Source organism: Cherax quadricarinatus, chromosome 8 (assembly GCF_038502225.1).
Source record: "Cherax quadricarinatus isolate ZL_2023a chromosome 8, ASM3850222v1, whole genome shotgun sequence".
Classification (NCBI taxonomy): Eukaryota; Metazoa; Arthropoda; class Malacostraca; order Decapoda; family Parastacidae; genus Cherax; species Cherax quadricarinatus.
In genome coordinates this window covers 32,901,195-32,915,538 of record NC_091299.1, presented here as the reverse complement: position 1 = coordinate 32,915,538, position 14,344 = coordinate 32,901,195, and the positions used below count along the sequence as shown (strand labels likewise).

At 40.6% G+C, this 14,344-nt stretch overlaps 1 protein-coding gene across 2 annotated transcripts in view; it reads right to left on the bottom strand.

The window, feature by feature from the left end:
* LOC128685325 (ribosome-binding protein 1) overlaps positions 1 to 13,771 on the bottom strand; it is a 380,271-nt gene extending 366,500 nt beyond the window's left edge. The window contains exon 1 of one of the 2 annotated variants that reach the window (XM_070083027.1): positions 13,635 to 13,771. The gene's annotated coding sequence lies outside the window, so the exon portion shown is untranslated. Of the gene's footprint in view, positions 1 to 13,630 lie in introns of both variants that reach the window. The other variant, XM_070083028.1, reaches the window with a different exon arrangement.
* Positions 13,772 to 14,344: the final 573 nt, after the last annotated feature.

Here is a 14,344-nt window from a genome sequence, read left to right as displayed (position 1 = left end):
ATGTACAGTACGTAAAGTCATGGAGAAAATTATCAAGAGAAAAGTGGTGGAACACCTAGAAGGAATGAGCTTATAAACGACAACCAGCACGGATTCAGAGTCGGGAAATCCTGTCTGACAAACCTACTGGAGTTCTGTGACAGGGTGACAGCAGGAAGACATGAGATTGAGTGGTGGGTAGATTGCGTTTTCTTCGACTGTAAGAAGGCTTTTGACAGTTCCTCACCAGAGACTAGTGCAAAAGCTGGAGGATCAGACAGGTATAACAAGGAAAGCACTACAATGGATCAGAGTATACCTGACGGTAAGGCAGCAGCGAGTCATATACATGTTTATATATATATATATATATATATATATATATATATATATATATATATATATATATATATATATATATATATATATATATATATATATATATATATATATGCAATAAGATCACAGTAAACAGGTGATTTCAGAATATGCAAAACAACCACTCTGAAAGAATAGAGAAATTCCAAGCGCTTTCGTGACTACTCACATTATCAAGGAACTATGAAAGTAAAGCATCCAAGGAAGCTATATAAGGGGTCTGGCCAGCACCTCACTATCAGATCCCACAACCGTTAAACACCTGACGCGCGCCGACCCAACTTGGATAGGTCCTTTGCACAACTCACCCCACAAACTATTCTACCCAAGAAAATTTAGAAATTATTATTTGTCCAGTGTATTATTAAATTCTTCCCAAATTCTATTAATTATAAATGGATCTAATTTATATAAACCAAAGGAAATGTTCATATTATTTTCAAAACTGCTTTTTATGAAACAAGATTCAATTATATTCCTGTCGACCATGGACTTGCTTGATACTACTTTCTCAACTTTTTGAAAATCAATTGGATGGTTAAAATCTCTTACATGAATAAATAGAGCATTGAAATCTTGTCCATAAAGTTTATTACGGTCAAACTGGTAAAAATCTCGAACTAAGATTAAAACAACATAAATATAGCATTAGAACTGGACAAGATTCCAATGCTCTGAGTTACCTATGTTGTTTTACTTTCTGTTGTATCTTTGTGAATGTTTTGTCAATGCATTTTTGTCTTTAAATATATATATATATATATATATATATATATATATATATATATATATATATATATATATATATATATATATATATATATATATATATATATATATGTAGACTGGCGATTCTGGCTTATAAAGCAACGCTCCTCTTGCTTTATAATGATTTCGCAAAAATCATTCTGAACCTAACGAAAAAATATATGTGCAAGAAAGGTATAAAATACCGACAATATGAAAGTTTAGACACATGTGCAACATCTGGATAGGGCATAATCATTTTGTCGGTATTTTATACCTTTCTTGCACAACTTGTCAGACACTGCAACATCATGGAATCTTGGTTCAGAGGACATCTACAAGACCTTCTTCACGGCTGCTACAACTAACCCATCTCTTTGGGAAGGACCTACTTCCATTGGGGAATCCCGCCTACCAGTGACTGCCCTCGTCTGCTACACGTCCTTATCCACTGACGCCTATATAACCGCCAGTCTTCTTGCCTTTGCTCCAGATTCTCCACCACCACGATGCTGTGAACACTAACTCCAAGGCTGAGGGACTGACTACCTCATCTTTTGTATATAGTTCTACTGTCTTCTAATTATGTCCTAGAATCTGTATTGATAAAGCTACTGGATGGCGAAACGTCTACAATAAAGATATCCAGATGTTGTACATGTGTCTAAAAAAATATATTTCGTTGTGTTTGTTTATTATTAAGTTATTGTAAACTTATCTAAAATATATTTAGTTGGATTAGGTTAAATTAAATTACGCTTGTTATAATAAGGTTAGGTAAGTTTTCTAAGGTTCTTTTGGTACAAAATTATTAATTTTTACATTAACATAAATGAAAAAATATATCTTTACACGTATATGAGAAAATTTTTAGAAAGGACTTAATATTAAATGAGGTTTTGTTAATTGACCAATTTACCTATTTCTGTCTGCCTGTTTCTCTCTGTCTGTCTCTCTGTATCTCACTGTCTTCCTGTGTGGGTCAATGTTTGTCAGTAACCTTTGCTGTGGGGCTGCCTGTGTGGTGTCATGACTGTCTATCAACCTTTTGCTTTATCTATCCTCTCTGTACCCACTAGAGAAGAGAGAGAGAGAGAGAGAGAGCGAGAGACTAAATACTAAGTTAGGAAGATGTGTCAAACAGTGTCAAACACTGTGTGGAACTGTCACCACCTTCAATGGTGTGTTTGTGATGTGTCCGTACAAGACACTGTGTGTGTGTGTGTACTCACCTAGTTGAGGTTGCGGGGGTCGAGTCCGAGCTCCTGGCCCCGTGTGTGTGTGTGTGTGTGTGTGTGTGTGTGTGTGTGCGGGGGGGGTGTGTATGTGTGTGTGTGTGTGTGTGTGTGTGTGTGTGTGTGTGCTCTCGCTCTCTCTCTCTGCCAGTCCGTGTATATATATATATATATATATATATATATATATATATATATATATATATATATATATATATATATATATATATATATATATATATATATATATATATATTGCATATACATATATATATTGCATATACATATATATATATATATATATATATATATATATATATATATATATATATATATATATATATATATATATATATATATATATATATATATATATATATATATATACATAAAGGAGAAAAAGTTAGCATATGAGAAGTTTTTACAAAGTAGAAGTGATGCAAGGAGGGAAGAGTATATGGAGAAAAAGAGAGAGGTTAAGAGAGTGGTGAAGCAATGTAAAAAGAGAGCAAATGAGAGAGTGGGTGAGATGTTATCAACAAATTTTGTTGAAAATAAGAAAAAGTTTTGGAGTGAGATTAACAAGTTAAGAAAGCCTAGAGAACAAATGGATTTGTCAGTTAAAAATAGGAGAGGAGAGTTATTAAATGGAGAGTTAGAGGTATTGGGAAGATGGAGGGAATATTTTGAGGAATTGTTAAATGTTGATGAAGATAGGGAAGCTGTGATTTCGTGTATAGGGCAAGGAGGAATAACATCTTGTAGGAGTGAGGAAGAGCCAGTTTTGAGTGTGGGGGAAGTTCGTGAGGCAGTAAGGGAGTAAGGCAGCTGGGATTCATGGGTTGAAGATAGAAATGTTAAAAGCAGGTGGGGATATAGTTTTGGAGTGGTTGGTGCAATTATTTAATAAATGTATGGAAGAGGGTAAGGTACCTAGGGATTGGCAGAGAGCATGCATAGTTCCTTTGTATAAAGGCAAAGGGGACAAAAGAGAGTGCAAAAATTATAGGGGGATAAGTCTGTTGAGTATACCTGGTAAAGTGTATGGTAGAGTTATTATTGAAAGAATTAAAAGTAAGACTGAGAATAGGATAGCAGATGAACAAGGAGGCTTTAGGAAAGGTAGGGGGTGTGTGGACCAGGTGTTTACAGTGAAACATATAAGTGAACAGTATTTAGATAAGGCTAAAGAGGTCTTTGTGGCATTTATGGATTTGGAAAAGGCGTATGACAGGGTGGATAGGGGGGCAATGTGGCAGATGTTGCAGGTGTATGGTGTAGGAAGTAGGTTACTGAAAGCAGTGAAGAGTTTTTACGAGGATAGTGAGGCTCAAGTTAGAGTACATAGGAAAGAGGGAAATTATTTCCCAGTAAAAGTAGGCCTTAGACAAGGATGTGTGATGTCACCGTGGTTGTTTAATATATTTATAGATGGGGTTGTAAGAGAAGTAAATGCGAGGGTCTTGACAAGAGGCGTGGAGTTAGAAGATAAAGAATCACACATAAAGTGGGAGTTGTCACAGTTGCTCTTTGCTGATGACACTGTGCTCTTGGGAGATTCTGAAGAGAAGTTGCAGAGATTGGTGGATGAATTTGGTAGGGTGTGCAAAAGAAGAAAATTAAAAGTGAATACAGGAAAGAGTAAGGTTATGAGGATAACAAAAATATTAGGTGATGAAAGATTGGGTATCAGATTGGAGGGAGAGAGTATGGAGGAAGTGAATGTAGTCAGATATTTGGGAGTGGACGTGTCAGCGGATGGGTCTATGAAGGATGAGGTGAATCATAGAATTGATGAGGGGAAAAGGGTGAGTGGTGCACTTAGGAGTCTGTGGAGACAAAGAACTTTGTCCTTGGAGGCAAAGAGGGGAATGTATGAGAGTATAGTTTTACCAACACTCTTATATGGGTGTGAAGCATGGGTGATGAATGTTGCAGCGAGGAGAAGGCTGGAGGCAGTGGAGATGTCATGTCTGAGGGCAATGTGTGGTGTGAATATAATGCAGAGAATTCGTAGTTTGAAAGTAAGGAGGAGGTGCGGGATTACCAAAACTGTTGTCCAGAGGGCTGAGGAAGGGTTGTTGAGGTGGTTCGGACATGTAGAGAGAATGGAGCAAAACAGAATAACTTCAAGAGTGTATCAGTCTGTAGTGGAAGGAAGCCGGGGTAGGGGTCGGCCTAGGAAAGGTTGGAGGGAGGGGGTAAAGGAGGTTTTGTGTGCGAGGGGCTTGGACTTCCAGCAGGCGTGCGTGAGCGTGTTTGATAGGAGTGAATGGAGACAAATGGTTTTTAATACTTGACGTGCTGTTGGAGTGTGAGCAAAGTAACATTTATGAAGGGGTTCAGGGAAACCGGCAGGCCGGACTTGAGTCCTGGAGATGGGAAGTACAGTGCCTGCACTCTGAAGGAGGGGTGTTAATGTTGCAGTTTAAAAACTGTAGTGTAAAGCACCCTTCTGGCAAGACAGTGATGGAGTGAATGATGGTGAAAGTTTTTCTTTTTCGGGCCACCCTGCCTTGGTGGGAATCGGCCAGTGTGATAATAACAATATATATATATATATATATATATATATATATATATATATATATATATATATATATATATATATATATATATATATATATATATATATGCTAGGGTGTTCGGGAGAGGGGTGGGATTAAATTTTTGGGAATCAAATTCAAAATGGGAATTGACACAGTTACTTTTTGCTGATGATACTGTGCTTATGGGAGATTCTAAAGAAAAATTGCAAAGGTTAGTGGATGAGTTTGGGAATGTGTGTAAAGGTAGAAAGTTGAAAGTGAACATAGAAAAGAGTAAGGTGATGAGGGTGTCAAATGATTTAGATAAAGAAAAATTGGATATCAAATTGGGGAGGAGGAGTATGGAAGAAGTGAATGTTTTCAGATACTTGGGAGTTGATGTGTCGGCGGATGGGTTTATGAAGGATGAGGTTAATCATAGAATTGATGAGGGAAAAAAGGTGAGTGGTGCATTGAGGTATATGTGGAGACAAAAAACGTTATCTATGGAGGCAAAGAAGGGAATGTATGAAAGTATAGTAGTTCCAACACTCTTATATGGGTGTGAGGCTTGGGTTGTGAATGCAGCAGCGAGGAGACGGTTGGAGGCAGTGGAGATGTCCTGTTTAAGGGCAATGTGTGGTGTAAATATTATGCAGAAAATTCGGAGTGTGGAAATTAGGAAAAGGTGTGGAGTTAATAAAAGTATTAGTCAGAGGGCTGAAGAGGGGTTGTTGAGGTGGTTTGATCATTTAGAGAGTATGGATCAAAGTAGAATGACATGGAAAGCATATAAATCTATAGGGGAAGGAAGGCGGGGTAGGGGTCGTCCTCGAAAGGGTTGGAGAGAGGGGGTAAAGGAGGTTTTGTGGGCAAGGGGCTTGGACTTCCAGCAAGCGTGCGTGAGCGTGTTAGATAGGAGTGAATGGAGACGAATGGTACTTGGGACCTGACGATCTGTTGGAGTGTGAGCAGGGTAATATTTAGTGAAGGGATTCAGGGAAACCGGTTATTTTCATATAGTCGAACTTGAGTCCTGGAAATGGGAAGTACAATGCCTGCACTTTAAAGGAGGGGTTTGGGATATTGGCAGTTTGGAGGGATATGTTGTGTATCTTTATACGTATATGCTTCTAAACTGTTGTATTCTGAGCACCTCTGCAAAAACAGTGATTATGTGTGAGTGAGGTGAAAGTGTTGAATGATGATGAAAGTATTTTCTTTTTGGGGATTTTCTTTCTTTTTTTGGGTCACCCTGCCTCGGTGGGAGACGGCCGACTTGTTGAAAAAAAAATATATATATATTACATATATATACATACATACATACATATATATATATATATATATATATATATATATATATATATATATATATATATATATATATATATATATATATATATATACATATATGTATATATATATGTATATATATATATATATATATATATATATATATATATATATATATATATATATATATATATATATATATATATATATATATATATATATATATATATATACCTTGGCTGATACCTATCTCCAATACACCAGGGAGGAAGGAGGGGCAGCTGCCAGCTTCAGGGAGTCCCAAAAGTCTAGAAAATATGGAGAACTTGCCCATCATTATATGTTTGTTCCCATAGGCTCTGAGACCCTTGGCTCATGGGGAAAGAGTGCATCTAAATTCCTTAAGGAGCTGGGAAAAAGACTCATCAGGGTAACTAGGGATCCCAGGGCAGCTAGTTTTCTGTTCCAGCGGCTCAGTGCGGCTGTTCAAAGGGGTAATGCCTGCTGTATTTTGGGCACACGCCCCAGCTCTGAGGAGCTGGATGAGATTTTCGCCTTATAATCGGTGATACACACGTAACAACATGTACCGTATATGCCACCTTTATATCAATAATGTATCTCTTAAATCTTCTGTACCATATTATGTAATAAAATATTCCTATTAGTAAAAAAAAATAAATATAAAAAGATGGGGTGGTAGGGGAAGTGGAATATTCAAACGGCTTCAGGAAGAAATCCAAATATTTTTCCTTGAAACCTTTTTATCCAATTCTCCGAGGCTGTGGGTCCCACAATTTACACCAGAGGTGGACCCCATCCTATATATATATATATATATATATATATATATATATATATATATATATATATATATATATATATATATATATATATATATATATATATATATATGCAAAACAACCACTCTGAAAGACTAGAGAAATTCCAAGCGCTTTCGTGACTACTCACATTATCAAGGAACTATATATATATATATATATATATATATATATATATATATATATATATATATATATATATATATATATATATATATATATATATATAAACACGAGTTGCACATGTTGCCTGTGCTGCCTGTCTTGGCTGTGTAGCCTGTGTTGCCCTGTTACTTGTGATGCATGTGTTGCCTGGAGGTACACAGGTGTGTCTGATTACCCGAGAGAGTGTGTCTGAGGCTCCAGCTCTTGGGACAGATTCTTGTGTCCTAAATTTTACTGTTGGTGACACAGATTCCTTACGTTACAGTCCAACCCTCTTGTACTTCCACTTGTACTTCCTCTTGTACTTCCTCTTGTACTTCCTCTTGTACTTCCTCTTGTACTTCTACTTGTACTTCCTCTTGTACTTCCTCTTGTACTTCCTCTTGTACTTCCTCTTGTACTTCCTCTTGTACTTCCTCTTGTACTGCCTCTTGTACTTCCTCTTGTACTTCCTCTTGTACTGCCTCTTGTACTTCCTCTTGTACTGCCTCTTGTACTTCCTCTTGTACTTCCTCTTGTACTTCCTCTTGTACTTCCTCTTGTACTTCCTCTTGTACTTCCTCTTGTACTTCCTCTTGTACTGCCTCTTGTACTTCCTCTTGTACTTCCTCTTGTACTTCCACTTGTACTTCCTCTTGTACTTCCTCTTGTACTTCCTCTTGTACTTCCTCTTGTACTTCCTCTTGTACTGCCTCTTGTACTTCCTCTTGTACTTCCTCTTGTACTTCCTCTTGTACTTCCTCTTGCCCCTCCTCTTGTACTTCCTCTTGTACTTCCTCTTGTACTTCCTCTTGTACTGCCTCTTGTACTTCCTCTTGTACTTCCTCTTGTACTTCCTCTTGTACTTCCTCTTGTACTGCCTCTTGTACTTCCTCTTGTACTTCCTCTTGTACTTCCTCTTGTACTTCCTCTTGCCCCTCCTCTTGTACTTCCTCTTGTACTTCCTCTTGTACTTCCTCTTGTACTTCCTCTTGTACTTCCTCTTGTACTTCCTCTTGTACTTCCACTTGTACTTCCTCTTGTACTTCCTCTTGTACTTCCTCTTGTACTTCCTCTTGTACTTCCACTTGTACTTCCTCTTGTACTTCCTCTTGTACTTCCTCTTGTACTTCCACTTGTACTTCCTCTTGTACTGCCTCTTGTACTTCCTCTTGTACTTCCTCTTGTACTTCCTCTTGTACTTCCACTTGTACTTCCTCTTGTACTGCCTCTTGTACTTCCTCTTGTACTTCCTCTTGTACTTCCTCTTGCCCCTCCTCTTGTACTTCCTCTTGTACTCTTGTATGGCAGGTCTAACACTGTGCAGCAGGTCTAACACTGTGTAGCAGGTCTAACACTGTGTGGCAGTTCAGACACTGTGTAGCAGGTCTAACACTGTGCAGCAGGTCTAACACTGTGTAGCAGCTCAGACACTGTGTAGCAGGTCTAACGCTGTGTAGCAGGTCTAACACTGTGTAGCAGCTCAGACACTGTGTAGCAGGTCTAACACTGTGTAGCAGGTCTAACACTGTGTAGCAGGTCTAACACTGTGCAGCAGGTCTAACACTGTGTAGCAGGTCTAACACTGTGTGGCAGTTCAGACACTGTGTAGCAGGTCTAACACTGTGTAGCAGGTCTAACACTGTGTAGCAGGTCTAACACTGTGTAGCAGGTCTAACACTGTGTGGCAGTTCAGACACTGTGTAGCAGGTCTAACTCTGTGTAGCAGGTCTAACACTGTGTAGCAGGTCTAACGCTGTGTAGCAGGTCTAACGCTGTGTAGCAGGTCTAACACTGTGCAGCAGGTCTAACACCGTGTAGCAGGTCTAACACTGTGTAGCAGGTCTAACACTGTGTGGCAGTTCAGACACTGTGTAGCAGGTCTAACACTGTGTAGCAGGTCTAACACTGTGTAGCAGGTCTAACACTGTGTAGCAGGTCTAACGCTGTGTAGCAGGTCTAACGCTGTGTAGCAGGTCTAACACTGTGTAGCAGGTCTAACACTGTGCAGCAGGTCTAACACTGTGTAGCAGGTCTAACACTGTGTAGCAGCTCAGACACTGTGTAGCAGGTCTAACGCTGTGTAGCAGGTCTAACACTGTGTAGCAGGTCTAACACTGTGTAGCAGGTCTAACACTGTGTAGCAGGTCTAACGCTGTGTAGCAGGTCTAACACTGTGCAGCAGGTCTAACACTGTGTAGCAGGTTTAACTCTGTGTAGCAGTTCAGACACTGTGTAGCAGGTGTAACACTGTGTAGTAGGTGTAACACTGTGTAGCAGTTCAGACACTGTGTAGCAGGTGTAACACTGTGTAGTAGGTGTAACACTGTGTAGCAGGTGTAACACTGTGTAGCAGGTGTAACACTGTGTAGCAGGTCTAACACTGTGCAGCAGGTCTAACGCTGTGTAGCAGTTCAGACACTGTGTATCAGGTCTAACATTGTGTAGCAGGTCTAACACTGTGTACCAGGTGTAAGAATGTGTAGCAGTTCAGACACTGTGCAGCAGCCCTGACACTGTGAAGCAGGTCTAAGACTGTATAGCAGTTCAGATACTGTGTAACAGGTCTAACACTGTGTAGCAGGTCTAACACTGTGTAGCAGGTCTAACACTGTGTAGCAGGTCTAACACTGTGTAGCAGGTCTAACACTGTGTACCAGGTGTAACAATGTGTAGCAGCCCTGACACTGTGTAGCAGGTCTAAGACTGTATAACAGTTCAGACACTGTACCTACACACACCCACTCCACTTATTAATAATTCGTAGGAAAAAAAGCTGATATAATTGTCTGCTGTACTGTACACAGACGGTTACTCGACTTATTCCCAGCACTTGAAGTCAGTCAGGTTTAAGTATGACCTCCCAGAACTTCTTGCTAGAAGTATAACAAGGACGGTCAACGTAACGTCCAGCACTAAGGAGCGCTTAACAACTACGAGAAAACCTAGATAGGTAAGAAAACTGAACTGGCGTTATACCATGTGCTAGATGTGACAAACGATACGTAGAGGAGACTGCAAGTACTTTAATGATAATATTAAAAATGGTAATAATCTGTATTTCTGCAGGCAAATGTACAACGTATGCAGTACAACGAAGCATGAATTAACACCAGCAAGCATGTGAGAGAGACTACCACAAAAACTCCTCTAACACACACAGCCATCTCATGAACTTCAAACACGTCGACATATCGGTCATGAAGAGCAGTGAGCAGCACCAGGTGTCCTGTTCACACCTTTGTTCTTATACCCACTACCAATGTTACCACAACAAATTCTGGCAGTGTTTTTTTATTTCATGTTGCCTGCCCTCCCCTGCCCACCCCAACCTGACACGGTCACTAAATGACCCCAGACCCACTATATACAACTTGACCGAACTTGTACTTACCGTACATACTCTTATATGATATATATATATATATATATATATATATATATATATATATATATATATATATATATATATATATATATATATATATATATATATATATATATATATATATATATATATATATATACATGTCGTGCCGAATAGGCAGAACTTGCGATCTTGGCTTAAATAGCAACGTTCATCTTGCCATATAGGACAAGCGAAAATTTGTCTCTTCAATAATTTCGCCAAAATCATTCTGAACCTAACGAAAAAAAAATATATATTTCACTGTGATTGGTTAGTATTAAAGTATTAAAGTATTAGTTTAGGCGTCTGATGTTGTAATGAAGACATCATAAGAAGCTTGGAATGTTTAACAGATGACTGGAAGACCCAAGTAATATCTTTCATGGGAACGACTCTCGACTTGTCTCCAGTATTTTCGTCACTTCTGTATTCGACTGAAGAAGCCCGCTGTGCGAGCGAAACGTTTCAGGAGTAAGATAACCAAGTATTGCTCATGTGTCTTCTTCGTCAAGTTGCGGACACTTTGTAATATTAGTGAGAAGTGTGACAAACAAGAAGAGTTAGACTTCAGAATTAATAAATGAACTTCTTACACCACTAGCTGGTAAAGTTGGCACCCCACACACTAGCTGATGAAGTTATCTCCCACACTAGCTGGTAAAGTTGGCACCCCACACACTAGCTGATGAAGTTATCTCCCACACTAGCTGGTAAAGTTGGCACCCCACACACTAGCTGATGAAGTTATCTCCCACACTAGCTGGTAAAGTTGGCACCCCACACACTAGCTGATGAAGTTATCTCCCACACTAGCTGGTAAAGTTGGCACCCCACACACTAGCTGATGAAGTTATCTCCCACACTAGCTGGTAAAGTTGGCACCCCACACACTAGCTGATGAAGTTATCTCCCACACTAGCTGGTAAAGTTGGCACCCCACACACTAGCTGATGAAGTTATCTCCCACACTAGCTGGTAAAGTTGGCACCCCACACACTAGCTGATGAAGTTATCTCCCACACTAGCTGGTAAAGTTGGCACCCCACACACTAGCTGATGAAGTTATCTCTCACACTAGCTGGTAAAGTTGGCACCCCACACACTAGCTGATGAAGTTATCTCCCACACTAGCTGGTAAAGTTGGCACCCCACACACTAGCTGATGAAGTTATCTCCCACACTAGCTGGTAAAGTTGGCACCCCACACACTAGCTGATGAAGTTATCTCCCACACTAGCTGGTAAAGTTGGCACCCCACACACTAGCTGATGAAGTTATCTCCCACACTAGCTGGTAAAGTTGGCACCCCACACACTAGCTGATGAAGTTATCTCCCACACTAGCTGGTAAAGTTGGCACCCCACACACTAGCTGATGAAGTTATCTCCCACACTAGCTGGTTAAGTTGGCACCCCACACACTAGCTGATGAAGTTATCTCCCACATTAGCTGGTAAAGTTGGCACCCCACACACTAGCTGATGAAGTTATCTCCCACACTAGCTGGTAAAGTTGGCACCCCACACACTAGCTGATGAAGTTATCTCCCACACTAGCTGGTAAAGTTGGCACCCCACACACTAGCTGATGAAGTTATCTCCCACACTAGCTGGTTAAGTTGGCACCCCACACACTAACTGATGAAGTTATCTCCCACATTAGCTGGTAAAGTTGGCACCTCACACACTAGCTGATGAAGTTATCTCCCACACTAGCTGGTAAACTTGGCACCCCACACACTAGCTGATGAAGTTATCTCCCACACTAGCTGGTAAAGTTGGCACCCCACACACTAGCTGATGAAGTTATCTCCCACACTAGCTGGTAAACTTGGCACCCCACACACTAGCTGATGAAGTTATCTCCCACACTAGCTGAGAAAGTTGGTATCCCACACACTAGCTGATGAAGTTATCTCCCACACTAGCTGAGAAAGTTGGTATCCCACAAATTAGCTGATGAAGTTGGTATCTCCACCACTTGCTGGTGAAGTTAGTATCCCCCACACTAGCTGGTGAAGTTGGTATCCACCACACTAGCTGAGTAAGTTGGTATCCCCCACACTAGCTGATGAAGCCAGTATCCCCCACACTAGCTAAGAAATCTTAGTATCCCCCCACCATAGCTGGTGAAGTTAGTATCCTCAACACTAGCTGGTGAAGTTGGTATCCCCCACACTAGCTGATGAAGTTAGTATCCCCTTCAATAGCTAGGAAATTTAGTATCCCTACCACTAGCTGGTGCATTTGGTATCCCAATACATTAACTGAGAAAGTCAGAATCCCACACAATAGCTGGTGAAGTTGGTATCCCCCTTACACTAGCTGATGAAGTTAGTATCCCCAACATTAGCTGGTGAAGTTGGTATCCTGCACACTAGCTGATAAAGTTGGTATCCTCCACCCTAACCTAGAAAGTTGACATCCTTCATACTAGGTGAAAAAGTTGGCATCTCTCACACTAGCTGAGAAAGTTGCTACCTCGCACACTAGCTGAGGAAGTTGGTATCCTCCATACAAACTGAGGAAGTTAGTATCCTTCACGCTAACTGAGGAAGTTGGTATCCCTCACACTAGCCGAGGAAGTTAGTATCCTCCACTCTAACTGAGAAAGTTAGTATCCCTCACACTAGCTGAAGAAGTTAATGTATCCAATTAATTGTCTAAATTCCTACTTAAGTTGCTTGAGTGTTCATGCTCTTCAGACACTGCTATTCACACCAGACATGTTCAAGACATGTTGACCTGGATAGTGAATGCATGTGGGTAGTCAGTGTCTGGATAGACAATGAATGTATGGATAGTGTGTGTGGGGGTATGGATAGTGTGTGTGCGTGTGTGTGTTAACTATCTATGTACGTTTATAGGGTGCGTGTTTGTATAGATAGTCAGTGTATGTGGGGGATAGTTTGCATATGTGTGTCGGGACAGTCTTTTCCTTCTACTATCATCCCTTAGTGACTATCATGAGAAAGTCTACGGATTTCTGGCAGAGAGTTTGACTACATGGAGTCCCGTGTGACGCAACTCGCCTCTACTAGAAGTCAACACGTCAATGCAGGCCTTCTACGCACCTACCTTGACAGGTGAGTACGGAGGCGGGTAGCGTGGTAGCACGGAGGCGCGTGGAGGTGCTATCACGAGGCGGGTGTGTAGGCAGTATCGCGTGGAGGTGGTGGCAGTGCTCTCGCGAGGAGGGCGTGAAGACGGCTGGGTCACGGCGCCTCCAGGCTCGGTTCTTTTATAGCAAGGCCGCCCCGCGCGCACACCCACACACACATGTTTCACAAGTCTTAGTGCCTTCCCATAATGCTTCGCCTGCACACGTTATTAACACAGGCCTCCATCACTTACCTTGTCCACCAGCTCGTCAAATAAAATAAACTGCAAACGCTTCAATAACGAGTCTTAAAACACTTTCTCTTATTTTTTTTATGCAGTTTGATGGAAGTGTCCTCAGCCGTAATGAAGAGGAAGAAAGATTTTCAAAATGTTTAAAATCTCAATTTATGAAGAGTATTAATGAATGTTTATAATGCTAAAGAGCGTTGAGAAATTACGGAGCGGATGTTTACGTTCACGATACTGAAGAACGATGAACTAGGAGGGTGGCAGGGGTTTCTGAACACTAGTTAGTGAACAATGCCGCCCAAAACAAAGGTCGGCCGTGGAAACCCTCTCTCTGATTGGCTAATGGATGATGACGTTACACTGATAGCAACTATGGCAGCCCTCTGGGTCACTTACACACCTGCTACTGTAATCACTCCATCATTATGGTTTTTCAC